Source organism: Mauremys reevesii, linkage group 16, assembly GCF_016161935.1.
Source record: "Mauremys reevesii isolate NIE-2019 linkage group 16, ASM1616193v1, whole genome shotgun sequence".
NCBI lineage: Eukaryota > Metazoa > Chordata > Testudines > Geoemydidae > Mauremys > Mauremys reevesii.
The window spans coordinates 35,678,701-35,701,253 of NC_052638.1; the positions used below are offsets into that span (position 1 = coordinate 35,678,701).

At 43.3% G+C, this 22,553-nt stretch overlaps 1 long non-coding RNA gene across 1 annotated transcript in view; it reads right to left on the reverse strand.

Annotated features, from left to right (window-relative positions):
* Positions 1-271: 271 nt before the first annotated feature.
* The window catches only part of LOC120384320, a 40,508-nt gene continuing 18,226 nt past the window's right edge, over positions 272-22,553 (reverse strand). The window contains exons 3-4 of the long non-coding RNA XR_005588752.1: positions 2,569-2,669; positions 272-722 (exon numbers count right to left, since the gene is read on the reverse strand). This is a non-coding gene — a long non-coding RNA (uncharacterized LOC120384320). The remainder of the gene's footprint in view (positions 723-2,568; positions 2,670-22,553) is intronic.

A 22,553-nucleotide genomic window follows, 5' to 3' on the forward strand; every position in this document is an offset into this window, starting at 1 on the left:
TTTTTTAATCAAAATATGAAAATCATTTTTTTGTTTTTCCTGCTCTTTCCCCCTTTTCAAGTGGGGAAAGGAAAGAAAGGGGAGAGAGAAAGAAAAATGAAAACCAAAAGCTGAACAGATTTTTTTTTTCAGCAAAAATCCAGAAAATAGTAAATGAAATAAAATTTTTCTGTAGAAAGTCATTGGACAAACAGGCTCCTGTCCAAATAAAAGTTTTTTTGAATGAAAAAAATTGAGCAGTTTTTCTAATTTTGTTTTACTGTTATTCATTAATTATTTTCTGTTATATACCAACAATGTGCTTATCATGTTCCAAAACAGTCCCTGACCCCAAGCTCCTACTAGGTTGAAGACAGAATGTCTTGGTTTTTCTCTGTTCATAACGCAGCCATCACTGAGTGTTACCAGAACTATGAAAACATCCATATACCCCTGGGCTAATTCTCCCAATAGTCTCCTGGTGCACTGAGAAAACTAGAATGGCTAGAAGTATTTCCTATGGAGGTTATGCACCCAACTGGGATTCAGATATCTAACTTCATTCGGCACCTTTAAAAATACCACCCAAGATGGATATTGTATTGCAGGCTGAGTGTGATCATTTTAAGGTCTTTTAGAAGGAACCTGAAAATCTGCAAGCCTGCTGCCAAAACGACTTGTTTCTCTCCAGGTACACATTTCTGGCACTGTCAATTCCAATGTCCGAGGAGATGGCAGGATCACTGAGAAAGAGAGAGGCAATTCCTGAGATAGTCAGGGCTTTGGGGATTCCTGGCCTTAAAGTTCAAGGCCAGTTCTTTAAACCAGATTCACTACCAGACGGGGAGCCAGCACAGTGCCTGGGGGCATCAAAAGAACACCTCCAGCTTGTGTTCCTGTATAACTGGGTCTTTATTCCCAGGGGAAACTATCCAAGGGCTCACCTTTATCCAAATACTTCCTGTCCTAAGAGGCCACACCCAAACGGATCTGCACATATTTTATAACAACTTACTTGTCAGAGAACCTCTCTCCAGTGTGACCAGCTCCCACCCCAAACAAGTCCCCTCCTTAACCAGTTCCTGCAGTCAGAATGATGCCCACATAATTCTCAGCCTTGCTACCTGTCAGCCCAATGAGTTAAGGCAAACCTATAAATCTCTGTCTGAAGGACAGCCAAGGAGGTTGGACTCCTGGTGCTCTTGAGTGAAAGGAGCCATTTAAAGGGGATTGGAAAGTAGAAACTGACAGAATATGGGATGCAGTGACTATCAGTTTATCTTTAATAGATTTCTCATTGTAGTGGCTTTGCTCCAACTGGTATCAATCTAAATGAAATGGAAAAACATCTTTGGCACAGAGCTTTTGCCCTATTCTAAAGCAACTAGTATTTGCATATAATGGATGCCTTGTTAGCCACCCAATTGTTCTTGCATAATCAACTGGTGATATAATCCATGTACACCCAACTGTTAGAAGACGTATTTTGTTTGTTTGCACATTCTGATTGTAAATATTATCACCTGTGGAGAGAATCACCACAGACAATATTTTTAAAACAAATACAATGGGAGTAATTTATAAGTTTAGGGGGTCCATTCAAGTATTTGACTACTCAAAAATATCAGCTCTGCAGGATAAGCAAAGTGTTTGAATCGCCAAGTACTGAATGGGAGAATTCTAGGAACATACTAGGTCACTGAAAAAGCTTTGAATTAATGGAACATTTTCTTATGTCACCTGTGAGGGGGTGTGGCTACCCCATAGCTTCTGCTGGCCAAGCATGGCATGGCTGGCAGTTCCTGCCTCAGTTTCCCCCCTCCCCCCTCCGAACTGGGTCTCCTGAGCTCCCCACACAAGCCAATGCTGGAGATGTGGCTTAGCCTTCCAGAAGAGTCACAGATAAACTTGCTATCCCAGAAGGGGTTAAAAGTCCAACTAAAGAGACCCAAACCAGAGTTCCTCTGCCCTTCCAGGCTTCTCTTCAGCCCACCCTGTAGGCCCTATTCCCGCCCCTTCCTGAACTACCTTTGAGAGTCATAATGGCTCTAGGATAGAGCACTCAGCTCTCAGGCCGGTTCCCCTGGAGTCTTGTTCTGAGGCCCTGCTGGGCTCTGTTGCTTGAATCCTTCCCAGTGCTGGCATGGAGCACCAGGCCTTAGACTGCTCCCCTAAAGCACCCAGCATCCTGCAGACTTGGGCTCAGGGCATTCCATGAGAACCTACTGACTCCCCAGTTCCCACTCTCAGACTGATCTCACTGACTCAGCCTTTTTATTAGACCCAGGTGTCCATTATGCTATCATCTGGCCCTCATCAATCCCATCTCCTGCAGGCTGGAGAGCCGCTAATTAATTATGGCACGGTTATGGTTGGCCCCATTTCCCCTTAAGTCACCCATGAGATCACCAGTCCACAGAGGTTTGTGTCGCTCTTTGTTCAGTTCCTTAAGGCTGGTTTGACAGAATTGCTTTTTTGGCTCTTATAAAGTTTCAAATCACAGGCCACCTTCACAGGGAGCCCTTTTTGGCACTCCTTTCTTTTGCACATCAACAGCAATTTCAGGCACATTCAGATGCTTTCACTCACCTTCCTGGTTCCTTTCACCCACACAGTTCCAATCAAGCCAGAGCTCCAAAGGAACCTCTCTGAAGAATTTATCTTGAAATGTATTTACTCCACACTAGCGTCTAGTGTCAATAAAGGGAACAATTCAAGGTGAAAAGCAAAATTAGTCCTAACTTGTAAAATCCATAGGCTCAATCTATATTTCTGTATGTTACAAAGTGCCAGAAAGCTGTTGAGACAGCCATCCAGCCTCTAGAGAGCACTATAACTTCCTAATAGTGTGGATCTATTAATCTGAGTCTCTAGCAGACTGACTATTACTCAATCGCTGGTAGCCAAGACTGATACATGGAAGGAATAAGGAAGAATCTTGGAATTTGAGCCACAAGTACTTAGAAGTGACCCTGATGCTGAAATAACTCGCAGGAGACAGCAAAGTGTATAGCTCTTTGCTACCAACCAGCCACTTGCTGGGCGGTTCAGGACCCAGGGCCAGAAGATGAACCCTGGGTCTCTGGGGCCAGCTATGCCCCCCAGGTTGGTGTTAGGAGCAGGGAGTAGATGACAGTGGTATGATTCCATCAGCTGGCTATTGTGTGGGAAGTTCTCTGTAGTCTTGATTCACCCCTGAGAGCTGTGTGTAGCGTCCTAAGCTACTGAATAAGAATGTTCATACTGCAGACTCGTGTCTGTCTGCATTACTGTCACAGTGTCACTGCTGCCAAGGATCTGAACTTTCTATCTGACTGCCCAGGGAACCCTGAAGCAACCTGGGGAAGAAAAACAAAATGGAGAGAAGACAGAGCATCCCCTGCACCACGCTCACCCAGCCTGCTGTGAGTGATATTGGCAGCTGCTTTGACCAATATCAGGCAAATTCTTATATCAGTCAGAAAGCACCTCATAACCACACTGGAGGCTGGGACCCAGATTACCTTCCTTCTGTGGCAAAAGCCCTCACACTGTTCCGCTGCCACAGACTTCTACACAGCTACAAAACACCCTTCAGCTCTCTGAGGTCCTTCCCCGCCCCCCACCCCCGACAACAGCACTTCAGAGGAGGCCTCTCCTCTTCCATAACCAAAGCTCTCCTGTACACTTCCCACTCCTGCCGGTGCATTACTAGTGAGCAGAAAATCACCGAGCCAGCCTGGAGCAGTTTCAGATCAAAGCCGTTCCATATCCTCAATCAGAAAAAGAAAAAAAAAATTACTGCTCCTGAAAGAGGCAAACTCACTCCAAGAAGTACATAAAAGAGCAAAAAGAACGGCTGCCCTGCCTGCTTTCTCCAGTTTCCACTGGATGTGATGCACAGGCCATTTTTGGATCCCAATGGGATAAGTGAAGTAGGCACGAGACACTCAGGGCTCAAACCCCAGCAGTGCCTAAAACTGCCTTTGGTGCAGCTGAAGGTGAGGGGATGCGAAGGCAGCTCGAAGATGCCTTTCAGCTCCCTCTCAATCCTGGGGGAATGCTCGGCTGCCCATTTCAGAGTAGCTTTAAAACTTCTCTAGCAGTGCAAAGGGCAGAATCGGGCCCATGCCATATGCTTGCTAAGAAGCTGCATGGATTCTGAAGAACAAATCGTGCCACACATTCAATTTGCATTTCTGGGGTACAATTCCAGAACAAACAGGCGAAGGGAATGCAGGGGTTGCAAAGCATTTGTGGCATGTAGGAGAGCACATGCTGCACTCTCCTACATCCAGGCACCCCAGTTTAAATCACTGGGGTTGAGTGGATACAGGAGAGAGAGGGATTTGGCCCAGCAGCTCATACAAATAAGATGACAACTTAGGACTGGTCAACTCTAGAAAGTTAGGTTGACCCAGCTACATTGCTCAGGGGTGTGGAAAAAAACACACCCCTGAGAGAAGTAGCTAAACCGACCTAAGCACTAGTGTAAACAGTGCTAGGCTGATGGAAGAATTCTTCCATCCACCTAACTACTATCTCTCAGAGAGGTGGGCTTACTTACTACAGTGACAGAAGAACCCTTTCAATTGCTGTAGTAAGTGTCTACACCAAAGCGCTACCGTGGAGCAGCTGTGCCTCTGCTGCCTTTCTAGTGCTGACATAGCCTTAGGTTTCTGAATCTCTGAAAAGGCTTGGATTTGATTTCTGTCAAGTGAAGGTAAAGGGGAAGTTTCCCTTTTATCTTAAGCTTGTCAATCAACCATCGTTATCCCTCACTACTGAACCAGAGTGTAGATTATCCAGCAACTACTTCTTGGCCAATGAGTTTCATTCCCAGCGGTTACATTCCAGAATCCTTACTCACATTGCATAGCACTTACTCACCCACTGACTCCAACAGGGCTACTTGTGTGAGTAAATGCTCAGTAATGTAAGGGTACGTCCATTCTACCCGCCCGGGTCGGCGGGTAGCGATCGACTTCTCGGAGTTCGATATATCGCGTCTCATCTAGATGCAATATATCGAACTCCGAACACACTCCCGTCGACTCCGGAACTCCACCATCGCGAACAGCGGCGGCGGAGTTGATGGGGGAGCCGCAGACTTCGATCCCGTGCCGTGAGGACGGGTAAGTAACTCGAACTAAGGTACTTCGAGTTTAGCTACGCTATTCGCGTAGCTGAACTTGCGTACCTTAGTTCGAACCCCCCCCCAGTGTAGACCAGGCCTAAGACTGGCAGAACCTGAACCCCCAGTCAGCTACAGAAGCCTGCAGGTAGAATCATAGAATCATAGAATATCAGGGTTGGAAGGAACCTCAGGAGGTCATCTAGTCCAACCCCCTGCTCAAAGCAGGACCAATCCCCTATCTCCTTGCATTTTATTGACCGAGGCGGTGTCTGCAGACTATGCAAAGGAAAAGTGCCAACTTGACATTTGTCCCCAGTTAGATTTAGCAGTATCTTCTTTTCTACTAGCTCAGCATCACAATTTCTGCACACGCCTCACAGGCTCTCCTAGTGTTCGTCTGTAATTCATATGCTTTCCCAAGCATGTCTTCCCACGGGATGTGTATTCAATCATAAGTATGTGTTTACTCCGTTTTGACCAGAACCTGTTTTCAGATTTGTTGTGGCTATTTTTCCTGGCAATACAAGTTGCTGTTGCAATGATTCCCCGTGGAAATGTCCTGCTCATCTCTGCTTTACCTCCTAGTGATAGATAGCATAATTTTAAGTCCTTTAGCTACTTTTTTTTTCCTTTCTCTGAAGCTGGTTAGTTCTTGTAAAACTAAAATGTCTTTCTTCTGATGAAAAGAGAAGGCACAATTGTATCTTTAGTTTCCCCGCTCCCCCTGCCCTGTACATCCGTATTGTAGCAAATTGATGCCAATGAGTGGTGAGTCATTAAAAAGGATGCTAGAATCATTTTCTGGGGTTCTCCGCTTACACAAATAATGTCAGTCAGAATTAAAGAGGGGGTCAAGGCAGACCAGGTCTAAACCATGGTAGAATTAGAGTTGAGGGGGGAGGCCATATTCTTCCAAGCTCCACCCACAAAATAAGACCCATCCCTGTGAATCATCAAAATGGAACTCCACCCAGAGTCAATGGTGTAGATGTTCTAAATGTGACCGTGCATACTCCCCAAGATTGTCCCCTTGTCAGTGGGGTTTGAATATACCCAGAGGAACTGTGACACTCTTGGGTTAGTCCCTTGTAAGGGGAGGAGAGGGGAAATAAATATCACCTGTTTGTGGCAGCAAAATGAGATAAATTTTGCAAATCTACCATCCCCATCTCCTTACATGAAGAATACTGAGTTAGCTATGCTGAAATGTATATGCACATCTGAGGTCATCCCTCACAGAGAGGAATGAGGAGTTCACATTTCAGAGGTTTCCTTACAACCATAACAGCTAGGGACAAAAGAAAGAAAGAAAGAAAGAAAGAAAGAAAGAAAGAAAGAAAGAAAGAAAGAAATTTTATTATATTATGGTCACTACTACCAAGTGGTCCAACTATATTCACCTCTTGGACCTAATCCTGTGCTCCACTTAGGACTAAATCAAGAATTGCCTCTCCTCTTATGGGTTCCAGGACCAGCTGCTCCAAGAAGCAGTCATTTAAGGTGTCAAGAAACTTTATCTAAGCATCCCTTCCTGAGGTGATATGTACCCAGTCAATATGGGGATAGTTGAAATCCCGCATTTCTTATTACTGAGTTTTTTTTATTTTAATAGCCTCTCTAATCTCCCTGAGCATTTCAGAGTCACTAACACCATCCTGGTCAGGTGGTCTGTAATATAGACCTACTGCTATATTCTTATTTATCAAGGTTGGAATTACTATCCATAGAGATTCTATAGTACAATTTTGTTCATTTAAGTTTTTTACTTCATTTGATACTACGCTAACTTTCACTTATAGTGCCACTCCCCCACCAGCACAACCTGTTCTGTCCTTCCGATATATTTTGTACCCTGGTATTCCTGTGTCCCATTGATTATCCTCATTCCACATATCAAAAGCCCCATTTAATACTAGGCACTCTAGTTCACCCATCTTATTATTTAGACTTCTAGCATTGGTATATAAGCATTTTAAAAACTTGTCATTTTTTGTCTGTCCCCTATTGCATGACATAATTGAATGGGACTTTTTTTCATTTGACTGTTTCTCATCAGATCCTCCCTGTATTTTATCATTTTCCATCCTCTCCTCCTTATTAGGACATAGGGAATCTCCATTTATAGATAGGGATGTCCAAGCCACATGCTCCTCCGCACCCGTTGGCTTTCCCCCAGCCCTTAGTTTAGAAACTGTTCTACCACCTTTTTTTAATTTTAAGCGTCAGCAATCTGGCTCTGTTTTGGTTTAGGTGGAGCTCATCCTTCCTGTATAGGCTCCCCCTCTCCCAAAAGCTTCCCCAGTTCTAAACGCCTCCTCCCTACACCATCGTCTCATCCACACATTGAGACCCTGCAGTTCTGCCTGTCTAACTGGCCCTGCGCGTGGAACTGGAAGCAATTCAGAGAATGCGACCATGGAGGTCCCGGACTTTAATCTCTTAGCTAGCAGCCTAAATTTGGCCTCCAGGACCTCTCTCCTATCCTTTCCCATGTCGTTGGTACCTACATGTACCACGACCACCGGCTCCTCCCCAGCATTACACATAAGCCTATCTAGATGCCTCGAGAGATCCGCAACCTTCGCACCAGGCAGACGAGTCACCATGTGGTTCTCCCAATCATCGCAAACCCAGCTATCTATGTTTCTAATGATCGAATTGCCCATTACTAATACCTGTCTCTTCCTAATAACTGGAGTTCCCTCCCCCCAGAGACGTATCCTCAGTGTGAGAGGATACCACATCATCTGGGAGGATGGTCCCAACTATGGGATCATTTCCCTCTGGTCCAGTTGGATGTTCTCCTTCCCTGAGGCTTTCATCCTCCTCAACAGCACAGAGGCTGTCAGACCAGGGATGGGACCATTCTACTGTGTCCCAGGAAGTCTCATCTATGTATCTCTCTGTCTCCCTTAGCTCCTCCAGCTCAGCCACTTTGGTCTCCAGAGTCCGTGCACGGTCTCTGAGGGCAAGGAGCTCCTTGCACTGAATGCATACCTACGTCACCAGCCCATACATGCTGCATTAGGTGTAATAAACTGGGTAGCTCCCACTCTGTTGCTGGATTTCTGCCTCAATTCTCTTTTTACTTCTGAAGCTTATTCCCATGTTGGTGTTTTGTTTTTATCAAGTGGCGTTTTAACCTTTAAGTGCAAAGAATATCAGGTGTATCTAGCGCCTGGTCACACTCCCCCTGTAAACTCCCTCGCCAAACTCCCCTTTTAGCTGCTCCTGGTTGCTAGCTCCTCTGGCTGCTTAGGACCAGGCTTTTTAAAGCCCTGCTCTGCCTGAGTAGCCTCTCCCTCTGGTTAAGGGTTGATTGGATGCCTCGTCAAGAAGTTCCTAGCTCTCAGCCGAGCCTAGCAGGCCGCTAGGCTCAGCACACACATGGTCAGCACACGGTCCCCGAAACAAACAGACCACATGGTATATTTCAGTCAAGCAGCAAGCACACCACAAACACTACAGACAACAAATTTACCCCATGGGTCCCGCAATCGCTCCTCCTTCACCTGGAGAAGTCCCTCACCAAAGTCCCCCATTAGCCGCTCCTGTTCACTAGCAACTGATAGAACCCCGGGACATTTGATGTTTGACTTCAGAAATATTAGGACACAACACAGAGTCTGCTAGACACACGGCACCTTCATCAACAAAGGCAGGGAGCATTAAGGTTCCAAGAAAATATGGTGTTGACTGAGGCTTGTTTGTGGAGGAAATTGCAGGATATGAGATGCCTGGAAATGGTCAGGGAGAGAAAATGTTATCCAGGATTTCTGAACCACTAAACATCTCAGTGTCTCCATCTGTGTCCCCCCCTATCCCACAGATCCCCTGTTCCTGGAGCATCTGTGAACAAACCCAGCTGTGCTTGGAACAGACCTTTTGCTTAGCTCCCTCTGCATCCTCTCTATTTAGTCCCAAATTAGAATGATTTATTGCTTTCCAGTTGCTCAGGAGTGAGTGTCAATTACTCTTTCTTTAATAAAAATATTTCTTCAAGGATGAAGCCAGGCCTCATTTTTATTTAAGTGATATAATAACGACCTTTTAAAATGCTTATTACTTTATAGATTTTCTTTCTCTGCCATTGACTCTCTCAACACTACATAATATATTTCAGTCCTTGGCAAAGACTTAAATGTTCTAAGCTAGTAGTGTATGTTTATTTTATTAATGCACATGCCAAGATCCAGCAAGGGGCCAGATGCTGCTACTTTTACTTCTCTTTATTTAACAGCTCGGTGAGCCCCAGTGCTTTCTGTTGGACTGTCTAAAGAGTAAGGCACAATTCATCATGAGTAAGAATGGCAGCAATGAACAAGAGTATGAAGACTAGACTGACTGATTATGTGACTGAGAGAGAAAAGGCTGCTCAACACTTGCTGAAAGGTAACGGCATCAAAAAAGGGTTCCTGTGTTTGCTGCCCTAGTACTCGCTGACCTTATGGGATAGTCAAATTAGTTACACTGTTTCATTTCTCTGTCCTCTAAAGCACCACCACATTCACTAAAGGTTCTGCCAAAAGCTATTCCACGAGACAAAATCAGGCATGCAGCTATCTTCAGTCCTTTCAGGTGGAGCTGGCTTTCTGCTCATTGCGGCAAGCAAGAGCATAGGAACATCTCCCCACAAACAATAAGCTTCCACAATTTCCATGCCACCAAGCATGCCGGTTGGCACCGTCCCACATTTGCTTTTATTGTGGTCAGATTTATTGCATTGTTCTTTCAGCCCCTTCAAGAGCTTGCCATTCACTGCTTAAAAACGTACTGCTCAAGGTTAATTTGGATTGCTCTGGAAGAGGTACGTCACCCGCAGACATGCTGAGAGGCAGGAAACATTATTCAAAGCTAGCCTTGCAAAACACACTTTGATTCCTAAATGACACCTTTAAAAACACCGTGATACAGAAACAAGAGCAGCTTCTTCATATTGACTGCCGTACGCACAATTTTATTATCAAACGTAGCCTAGATTGTGCTTAGGGAAAACAAAAGACAATAAACCCCACAAGCCTTTGATTGCAGCTGTGCTGCTTTCTACCATATTTTGAGTGTGATTTTAATGGCAACGGCTGGTGTTATTAAATTATTTTGAAGAAGACGAGTGCATGATAAAATGAGGAACAATTAAACCTCAAGCAGTGGGATGCTGTCAGTGATAAACTATTGTCTAGTAGCACATACCTGACTCAACATTACCTCAACCTCCATCTGCTTTTCTATCTTAGCAGGATTTGAAGCTATAAAAGTCAACTGCTTTGACTAAGCATGACAAGAAAAGGCATTTTTACAATCTATTTGGGGGTAAGAGTACAAATACCTCATCTGTGATTTGCCTTCAGCCATTATGCTAGAAAAATAAGAACGTGATGCATTTTGACATATATATCATCAATTACAATGTCAGACATACTAATAAATAATAATAATAATAATAATAATTAAGATATTTAGTTATTGCTGATTTTAGAAATTGTCATTATATATTTTTTCTTATATTTCAAATCATTTAGAAATTTTGTCAAACCACTACTGAAATTCTAAAGAAATCAAATACAGAAGCTTTTCATGTATATTACAGGTCTGAATTAAATACTTAACCAACTCCAGAGTGACTAGTTCCAGAGATCGCAGAACAGCAGGTGATATATTACAAGGTACAACACCCAGGCACAATGGCATGAGTTAAGAGCAGACTTAATAAGAACCTTCATCTATTTTTACTCTCAACCTGAACCTCTTTGACTTTTTTTTTCCTTCTAGTTTCTGGCCAGGGATGGAACTGTTGTGGCTGGATTACCATAAGAGAGAGTCTTCTGACAACATTTCCAGCAGGGGCCAGATATGGACTTTGACTTGTAACTCATGAGAAAACCTGCATGTGTGCTCCTTAGCAGATGAGGGTTGGAGAAGTATCTTTTCAAGTAACTTTGTCTTCACCCACAACCATTTCAGATTTGGGGACAACTTGACTCACGGGAAGGAGGCCCTTGAAGAATTCCACCTGGATTTCAACAATTTTCACCCCACCATCAACCTCAGCCTGGACCAGTCCACACAAGAGATCCAATGCCCGGACATTACAGTGCAAATAAGTGATGGTCACATAAACACCACCCTATTCCGGAAACCTACTGACCACTATTCTTACTGACATGCCTCCAGTTTCAATCCAGGAGACATCACACAATCCACTGTCTACAGCCAAGTCCTAAGATACAACCACATTTGCTCCAATCCCACAGACAAGGACAAACACCTAAAAGATCTTTATCAAGCATTCTTAAAACTACAATACTCACCTGGGGAAGTGAGGAAACAGATTGACAGAGCAAGACGGGTACCCCAAAGTCACCTACTACAGGACAGGCCCAACAAGGGAAATAACAGAACACCACTGGCAATCATGTACAGCCCCCAGCTAAAACCAATCCAGCACATCATCAACGATCTACATCCTATCCTGGAAAACGATCCCTCACTGTCACAGACCTTGGGAGGCAGGCCAGTCCTCGCTTACAGACAGCACCCCAACCTGATGAAAATACTCATTAGCAACTACACACCACACCACAGAAACACTAACCCAGGAACCAATCCTTGTAACAAACCCCGTTGCCTACTCTGTCCTCATATCTACTCTAACAACACCATCATAGGACCCAACCACATCATCCACACCCATCAGGGGCACATTCATCTGCACATCTACTAATGTGATATATGCCATCATGTGCTAGCAATGCTCCTCTGCCATGTACATTGGCCAAAATGGACAGTCTCTACATCAAAGAATAATGAACACAAATCAGACATCAGGAATGGTAACATACAAAAGCCAGAAAGAGAACACTTCAATCTCCCTGGACATTCAATAACAGATTTAAAAGTAGCCTTACTTCAACAAAAAAAACCCTTCAAAAACAGACTTCAAAGAGAAACTGAAGAGCTACAATTCATTTGAAAACTTAACACCATTGATTTGGGCTTGAATAGGGACTGGGAGTGGCTGGCTCACTACAAAAGCAATTTTCCCTCTCTTGGTATTGACACCTCCTCATCAATTATTGGGAGTGGACCACATCCATCCTGACTGAACTGGCCTTGTTATCACTGGTTCTCCACTTGTAAGGTAACTCCCTCCTCTTCATTTGCCCGTGTATCTATGCCTGTATCTGTAATTTTCACTCCATGCATCTGAAGAAGTGGGTTTTTACCCACGAAAGCTTATGCTCAAATAAATCTGTTAGTCTTTAAGGTGCCACCGGACTCCTCATCTTTTCGGTGCTTATGTAAATTGAACCCAAACTCCAGATATATTGAAATTCTTGTTAGAGTTGTTTAATAAATGCACAGCACCCAAAGTGGGGTGCTTTACAGATAAAGAAATAGACACCATTATCCCTTGTGCTGAAGAGCTTACTTCCAAGGTCATGATCCTGATCAGGGATCTGCTAATCTGGCCCCATGCCCAAACTCCATTCTAACACATTCCAATGCAAGATCAAGGCTGAATTGTAATGCTGATGCGATGAGTGAAAGCAACAACCAATGGGGAGATGGGTAAAGGGGACACAGGTTTGTTATATGCTCTTCTTAATAGCACAGTTATAAGTGGGATGTTTGAAAGCATTCAGCATTAGCCTAACTCTGTTCCCACTGAAGTCTGTGGAAAAACACCCATTCACTGCTGAGCAATTTTGAAAAATCCCACACCCTGGGTGAAATCCAGTCTCTATCCAAGGCAAAGGGAGTTTTGCCATTGGCTTCAATGGGACCAGAATTTCACCCTATGTGTTTATAAATATGCAGATTTACCTATCTCTGCGTAACTCTGGATTTCTTTGCTAGCCCCTTAGAACTCTTTAACTTTTTTTTTTCATTTAATTCTACAACAGTTTTGAACACATACTGTTTAAGGGCTGTAATTTTATTCCAACAGACTGCTTGTTAACACCCAGGTGTACTGAACTATGATGATCATCCTACTTTTGTGATCTTTGGATTGGCAGCTTAGATCAACCCTCCAATTAAATATAATTTGGGAACAAGCCACCATTCAAAACAACCGTAGGCTGATTAAGAAATTAATTATTTGACAGATGTGGGTGATATCCTAGAGTAAGATCAGATATGCTGTCTATAGAGAGATGCCACTATGCCCTTCGATATATAGTAACGTATGTTAAATGTAGGTACCAAAATCTACTGAGAACAAAAAGGTAATATATAAGCAGTATACTCTCTCTAGTAATTCTTTAATACTAGTCTATTTAATGGGAAACACTGGTAGTAAAGAAGGCTCAAATAGGATAAGAAAAAAAAACCTTCATATATTCCCTGATGTCATCTTAACAACAGCTGATATATTACAATGGTATGCTCTTTTTAACTGCAAGTAAAACAGCCATTACACTTGTAACATTTTATGTGAAATGTTATTGGATAGAAAATAGCTTTGACAATATATATTTGAAAAATTGTTGCTCTTATTCAGAATTCATGAATGCAGCCTTCCTGCAATATATCAAATCTATAGTGAGTCGTCCATCACATTACCTTTTAGGTAACAGTTAAACTGATGCTCCATGGTTTATAGAATACTGAAAGCTGAGGCACAGTTTCCTACCCCAAAAAAGCTTGCTTAGTTCAGTTTTTAAAAATGGTCTCTTTAAACAAGTATGAAGCAAAAGTAAATAAACACAGTGCTCCGTGGAATCCAGGGATGTTGCAGCCTGATACAAACACAGTTATTATCACCATTTAAGCAAGTGGCCTGGAGAACGAATGTGTATTAATTATAAAGAATGCAGAGTAAGTGCAACTGTGCCTGATTTGCATTTGGTTCAGCTGTTATTTCTCTTTCCGTGGTGCAGAAAGAGATTTCACAGATATTTAATGGAAGGCCATAACAATGGTCCTTCCCATACAGACAGCAGTAATGCAATTATCTTCTCTGCACAAAACACCACCACCACCACGTTGTTCATGCAAAGTTAAGATTGAGAAGTAAACTAATAAGATACTGAAGAATTCAGACAGTAATTATTAGAGGTACCTATTTTGTGGAGGACTGGGGGGATCGATACTGGGCTACAGCACCATTCATTACTATGGCACAGCGTCAAATCCATCCCATATTGTTTATCCTCTGAAGTGTGTTCACTAGCAGACTGGTTGGGTGGTTAAAGTCCATTTCCTGATGGAGGGCACAACGTGGCGTCAAAGAGCTACAGCCAGGTTCTTCACAACCTTAGAAGATGTCCATATGGCAACTGATTGATGTATATATCATTGATATAGGGATGGGCCAATTCTAAGTTTCATGTTCTAGATGGAAGCCACCAAAAGAGGATATTTGGCTGCTGTGACTCACTGGGGTGGCAAAAGGTGTGTTAGGGTTAAGCTGGCCCAACCTCAATAGTCTACTAAAAAAGGAAGCCTTGAACTAAACTTCACCTGCCTGAGGAAATAGAGGGATGGGCTTTGAGAGTCCCTTAAACAGACACCCAAATGATGACTCCGGAGTGATCTCTTTATAGGCTGCTGGTGGCCACACATCTTATACAAAAGAGAGCTAGGTAAAGACTAATGATCTTTTTGGTTAATAACTGTTATTTTTGAAGAGTTTTATAACACTTTGTTATTTTCCTGTCTGAATGTGCATGTTACTTTATATAATTCAGCTTCTATATTAAAATTCCCTGTTTTTCTCGTACATATTTAGCCAGGGATTTTTATGTTAGACTTTAAAATAAATGTGTTTTATCTTGTTCCTTCACCTGCTAAAGTTAAGTGCATTATCATTTTGTTGTGATAATGTAGCACTAGGTCAACATGTGCAGTGAACCCAGAAACCTCTGTTATCTAACCAGAGTCTTTCTTCTTGGAATCTACCAAAGAAATAAATATATAACAGGTTGTAGGATTGGGAAGTTGCTCTGTTCATTTTATTGAGTAAATATATGTCACTGTCCATGAAATACAGCAGCAAGTGTAACTTGTACGAGCACAGGGCTAGAGCCAGGGCAGAGTTATAATATCCGGATATGGACATGGAATTGACCTCCCTTAAAGTTTGTGGTAGGTCAGAAGTGGGGTTTTGATTGCCACCTATCCCTGTTCCATAGATTGTATTCTGACACACACGTAGAAATGTGCACACACACCTATGTACACAAGGGCCAATTCTCATTTGCTCTGAGGCTATTTTACACTATTCTGGTAGTGTAAACGTGGCTTTAAATTACAAATATACTACCCGAGCAGTGTAAAGAGGCCTTAGTTTAATTGAGAATAAGAACCACAGATTTACATATGCCATTACACCTACATCTACGCACCCCCGATAGACACAAACATGTGCGCACACATGAATGCACACAAACACACGCCATCACCTGTAGTTCGGGCTGCAGGAGAGAAGACACTAAAATTGGGCTGGTGTAAATCAAGTGTGGTGGCTGCAATAATTCTTAAAAACAACTGAGCGAAAAAAGTCTCAAAATATGTTTGCCATAAATAAAATATACAAGGGCTCGCTGTGAGTGCAGTATTGATCCCTGTTGTAAGTTGAGATGTAGAGAACTGCAGTGCTGGCATTCGTGGATTTGTGAATTGACAGTAAGTCCTGGTTTGCCAGTATCCAAATTACTATTCTGCACATGGCCAGTTGGAGGGAAGTCATTAATTAGGTTGACTTCTTCACTCAGGATTTAAGGGTAGAATTATCCCACAATGCCACATGGTGTGCGCTTTACTTACGGCTTCTCTAGGACCTTCGGCAAATTGATGGGTAAAAATAACCTCTCAGTGAATGCAAGACAGTCCTTTAAAACACAGCAAAAGAAATGGAAAGGTGGACTGGAGCTCCTAAAGTTTGCAGCAGGATTGGTTGAGGAAGAATCAAATTGACAAAGCTGGGATCGGAAGGTCTGTACAGCACAGTTTATTCTCCACTGGAATCAGTGATGGCATAACAGGGTGTCTGGCTATTCAAGGGGACCGAGGTGCAGCCAACCCTGCTCTGGAGAGGAGCCCAACAGGCAGGTGTTGGGAACTGTCTGACCCAGCTGGACAGCATCTAGTGATTGGGTAGGATGATTTCCAGCTATGAATAGCAGCCCTCTATCCCCCGGCCCCGAGCTCCAAGAGAGGGCTGGCAGTACACGCTCCACTGAATGCAGCAGAATGCTATGAGAAGGCAGACCAATTGACCCTGTGGACTGTGCCCCCAACCCAAACCCCCTCTCCCACAGCCGCAGGAAGGGCGAGACTGTTAAGCTACCAGAGGCCAGGAGTCTCAGGACTGTTGCTTCTTATTATTGCTCCACATTTGTGTGTGTGTTGAATACACAGCCCTGAGGTAAAGGCTACAAACTAAACTGGACATGGCCAATTTTGCCTTAGGCTGCTGACAAAGGCTGTCCATCAGCCTTCAGAGGGTTATATGTATGTTGCATCAGGAGAATGGGGTTCAAGTAGTATATTTTGCTGTGCACTTCTTGGAGCAAGGAAGAAGGGAACCGAGTGTATCTGCATTGCAAATGCAGTTGAAACAAGGGAGAACTAATATTCTTATGCTTTAGATACTCTTGCTATAGAGCAGAGGCTCTCAAACTGTGGTCCGTGGACCACCAGTGGTCCGCGAGCTCCATTCAGGTGGTCCACGGATAGTTCCCTCTAAGGTGCGCACCTGGGTGGCCGCACACAAAAGAATGAAGGGCCACCCACCTAATTAGTGAAGCCACACAAGCACGGCTCCATTAATTAGGTGCCTGGACCCTGGAGAAGACACACATGTAAGGTGAGAAATGAATGAAGCCATGAGTGACCCATGAGTGTGTTATGGCTCTAGTAACTATAGAAACTATCAAATGTGGATTGCATAACCACCAAACCTAATATAAATAGGCCATTGGGCCAAACGCTACCATAATTCTGTGTGAGGAACTACCATGAAAATCAATGGGAATTATGCATGAATGTAATTTGCATGATATTCCTCATAGTGCCTGCTGTAGTTACCTCTCTAGCGGTTTCCTGCTGCTTATTACAATTGAGTCGCAGCTGTGCAAAGGCCTTCTGGATCCTCTCTAAATAATCTCAGAAATATTGTAAAACAAAACAAATCTACAAAGGAGAAGAATCACTTAACAGAGCTGTCTAAGAGTCTGTTTGACTTTGCTCTCCAGGGACTGCCTCAACTGCATACTAGAAAGTCACACAGCAAGTCAGCATCAGAACCAGGGACAGAAGCCAGGAGTCCTCAACTCAAGTCCTCTGATCCAACTATATCCATTCCTTCAGAGTATGCACTGAAGTTTTTGTACTTAATCATAAAGTGCTTTTTCACCCCTTGTTCTCTGTCTCTGTAGCTCATCTCCCACCCCAGTCCCCTTTCCATCCCAGAATAGTCTCTCTCTGTCTCAGATATATTCTTTCTTCATCAAAGCCCTTCAGAAGGTGGTTTGAATCCTTGGAGAGATGCATGAGCAAGACAATTCAGAGGAAGAGAAGATAATTCAAATGCTCAAGTGCTAGGAGGGAGAGAGCTTTGGGAGTGGAAGCAGATAAAACCCTAAACATTTCTTCATAGCAGTTAATATGAAAGTCAACAAAATGCTAGGTTGCATTCACACATTCAATGGGAGATTGAAGAAGTAATTCCACCACAGTATTATGGGATGGTTGGAATGGAATGTGGAAATGCTGTGGCCTGTGTTATGGCCACAAAGGTCTTTTCTGGCTTTAAAAAACCTATGAAACCTGCTCTGGTCAACCCATAAAAGGACATGACGAGCCTGATGCAAAGCTCACTGAGACCCTCTGGAAGTCTTTTCATCAACTTCTATGGCTTTGGCTCAGGCCCCATATAAAGATGTTCATAAGAGATAAGGGATACAGTTTTTCAAATGTGCCCAAATGATTTAGGAGCCAGTCAAGCAGACTGATGGTTAAATGCACAAAGGGAGTTAGGTGCCTACTAGCCACAAAGTCCACAATTTAGATCCTCACAACCCCAGCTCATCTGCTGCCAAATCTCATAGGTACCTAAACTCCTGTTGGTGCAGATATACATCTGTAGCTACACAGTGCAGGGAAAAGCAGCTGCATCCACACTGAGGTATGTAGCTACATGTGTCAGTGAACGGTTCTGGTGGCAGGGAAAGTTTACAGGGAAAGACTCTAGAAATGGGGAGGCAGGGGGACACTACCCAGTTAAAAATAGCAGTGCAGACAGGGGAGACAGTGGTTGGGCATGTAGAGAGCCATGCAGGGACACACCCAGAGGGTTCAGGCATGTCTTTACTCCCCGAAGCAGTGCCTCACCGTCGACACTGCTATTTACACCCATGCTAGGGAAGCATGCAGCGAATGTACTCTACACGCCACCGTAAGGAGTTTGCAGTGTAGAGTTACCCTTAGGGGAAACCAGGTAAAGATGTATGAGAGTTTTACCCTGCACAGAAAACTTTTTCAGAGTTTTTGTTCTGTGCAAGGGAAAGGGAAAGGAATTTCATTTTTGAAGTGCACATAAGGCTATTTTGTCTGTGTGACACGAATATATACACAAAATTGTAAAACATCCCATTATTTTTATTTGGTGTCATAAACATTGTAGCATCCAGTATCCATTACCTGGTTATCCGGTGTGCTTCGTGTATTGTTCTGGAAATAGCTGAACTGATCCAAAGAGCAAGTGAGGTGTTAACTACTGGTAACTGTTACCAATACATTACTGTATACTTCCTTAGCTGAGCTGTCCAACTTAATTCCTCTTGTTACAGATACACCTCTGGATTACAGAATTTATCAAGCACTTTAAGGTGCTCTCAGCCAGAAGAGCAGAGATGATGGAAGGCCAGGCCCCAATGGAATTTCTTTACCAAAAGCTAGTTAGAAGCCACCGAGGTGAAAAGTATCAATAGTTTTAAACTGGATTTAGACACATCTGAGAACAAAATACTGTAGGCTACAACTGTGAACAGACAGGAGGAAAAACTGGTGCAAATATTTTACAGGTCATTTGCTAATAAATATGGTACTAAGGTAAAAAACCAAGAGCCAGATTCATCATCAGGGTTTGCAATCTTTGTTCCACGCCAGTGGCGTAAATTGGCCCGACACCTGGGTTAGATGGATGGTTGAGCCAAGTTCATCAGTGTGACGCAAAGCAGCTAGAGAATACAACTAACTTTGGCCCCACATCCTTGCCTTCAGGCTAGTAGGAGTGAAAGAATCAAATTCACTTTTCATCTTTTATTCTGTTTATTTTTCTGCAATACTCAGCTTACATAATGAAACTCGACTGGTCAGTTTCGCCTTCTGTTTCTTGTGTATTTGCATATTACTGCTGGGTTTGGGGCTTCCAGTACTTTGGGGAACAATCAATGGACTTCTTACAAGGTTTTCTGAAGTCCTTTATGGAACATTCATCTCCGGGGCTTAACTACTTGATGGAACCCGTTAAGAGAACTGCCTTTTTTTGCCTCTAATTTTGCACATGCAGCTGATTTTGCTAGCCAAATAGGTATGCCCTGTTTGTGAACAACCATAGAAGTGAGCACCCAACTGTCCAAATTGATTGTGCAAAATGACTACACAATAAGGCTGTTGGAAGACTAGTCACTGCATGCAAAGATTAACCCAATATTGTTATTTTTTATTCAATGTGGCGTGCAAAATCATCGACCAATGTCATACGCAAATAAGTGGAAGCCGGCGGGTTAATCCTGAAGTACCTAATATTAGCATTTCAGCTTCAAAATGGGTCACACAAGTGACTAGTGTCAGAATCACAGGTGCCAGCAGCCCCGCTTAATTGTTAGAACCATACGGAGGGGGCCAGGAGCCAGAAATCAGGAACCAGAGCCAAGGGTCACACCCAGAGTCAGAAACTCAGGAGATCCTAGGCACTGCCCATTCGACGTAGTGGTTAGAACCAGTCTGAGGGGGCCAGGAACGGGAGTCAGAAACTGGGAACCAGAAGCAAGGGTCGGAGCCAGAGCCAGGAGCCGGGAACTAGGAAGGAAATGCAGGGCTGGAGCTGGACCAGAGCAAGGCTGGAGCAGAGCAGGGACAAGATTGATTGCAGCTGCGGCTAGAAGTATTGAGCAGCCAGTGACCCACTGCTGTTGCTAAGTTTAAAAGCAGGCCTGCTGGCTCCCTTCAGCCAGTTAGGCAGCCCTCCTGCACCCAGCTGAGCTCATTAATCTGCCTGGAGGCTGGGCTGGCTAGTATCAGGCTCAGCTGAAGGTGCTCAACCCTGACAACCAGTGGGTCACACACATGTATTCAATGACTGAATCATGCAGACCAGTTTCAAAGCTCCATGAATACTAAAGAGCATCAATGTGGCTCAGTAGAACCAAAGCCTTAGTATTTGTGAGGTATTTGCAAATATTTTGTTTCAGCTACTCAACCAGCTCTGGCAAGAACCCACATTTCCTGGCACATGCACAAACATGGGCATGAAAACTCAGAAGCTGACTGAAAAGTTGGCCCTCCAAGTCTTTCAAAGTCCTCCTTTTGCTTTCAACAACATCAAGGCGAGAGGATATGGGCTGATGTGGCTGAGAATTTTTTTAAAACAAGTTCATGAGTGAGCTCATAAAGCACAGTATAATCATTCATTACAGTTGAACCTGGGAATCCCCATAAAGGACCAGAACTCCATTGTGTAGGAGCTGCACAGAGAAATTATTCCTGTTGGCATCATACAAAAGATGTAAAGGGGCTCCCTACTCAAGACTCTAGGCATTCCTGCCATAAACTACTAAAACAATTTAGCTCACTGGTGGAACACCAGGCTCCCCTTTCCCCCACAGATTAGCTTTCTCTCAGAATCCCATGAGCTCACATAAATAGACACATCTTGCCGCATTCCCTGAAGATCAGCAGACTTGGGCTATTTCAAACCAGGGTGGAAGCCTGTTCCAGAGTTGAAGGTTCTATATGGAAAATGTTCTACCACTTGTCCCTGATTATTTAAACTAATGGAGAGCCAGCTCAAATGCCTACATCAGTCCCAACCGTGGCAGTATGGTACAAGGAGAAAGGTCGTCTCTCAAGTAGCAAGGTCCCAACTCATGTAGAGCTTTATTGGTCAAAACCAGCAGCTTAAATTCAATCCAGAATTCAATACAGATCATGGAGCACTGGTTGCACATGCTGCTACTGAGGAGCACTGCTTAATAGGTTGGCTTCTGCATTCTGTACCAACATAAGTTCCACATTGACCTATGGTGCAGCCCCACAAAAAGTACATTGCAATAAACTCGTATGAACAAACAAGTAATAGCAAAGAAGATATTCCACATCCCAGGGAGCTTTGTGTCTAATCTCAGCTTCCTAATTGCCCAGGAGACCTTTAACAATTGGCCAAAATGCACATTCCAAACAACAGGAGAAACAGATAAAGAAAAAAAGGAACAGTAAACGATACCAAAAAAGATGTGGAGAAAACAGGAATTGCATGCAGCATAAAACCCATTTATCAAATGTCATATTTCATTATTACTTTCCAGTTCTGAAAAAGCCACAGCCTCTTATTTTGTAAAATGACAAGTTATTTTTGTCTGACGACAATGAAGCAGATAAGGTCGCAGGCTGGTTTAAGTCTCACAGCATGACAACCTTTAAACAACTATTAGCATTGCTGAGTTGAAATGGTCACACATGATACATTCATTCCTTCACTCCTCTCGGCGAAATGTGTCAGCATAAATGCTTTCTAAAGGGGAATTCACACTTGGGAAACATTTTCAAGTGTAAAAAGAACAGGAGTACTTGTTGCACCTTAGAGACTAACCAATTTATTTGAGCACAAGTTTCTGTGGGCTACAGGCCACTTCACTGGATGCATGCAGTGGAAAATACAGTAGGAAGATATATATATAAACACAGAGAACATGAAACAATGGGTGTTACCATACACACTCTAATGAGAGTGATCAGTTAAGGTGAGCTATTACCTTTTTCAAGTGTATCACACTTTAACTTGAATCCATGTAACTTTTCGGGCAGCCTTTTGGTGAACTTATTGGTTCTCATAAACTAAATTGGGTCAGCACTTGCTTGGAAGCCCGCAAGGGAAAATTCAGAGAGCTGCAAGAAGTACTGCTGTGGTTAGCTTCCCTGGGAATCAGTACTCAAACAATGTTCTATTTTTTAAGTGCTTCTCCAAACCAAACCTGAGCTTATTCACCCATCACAAATGGAAATAACTTCCTTATCCAGGGATCAAGTCCCTTCAGTTATGGGGGATTCCAAACCTGTGTGGGGCAACTGAAGCATCCCTAGAGTTGTAGGAACAGATCCTTAGCTGGGGTAAAAGAATATAGCTCCACTGACATCAATGGAGATACATTTGTTTTATAATAGTTGACGATGTAGCCTGTTGTATGGTAATAGTTGTAATTAACACCATTTCTCTTCATCCTAATATCCC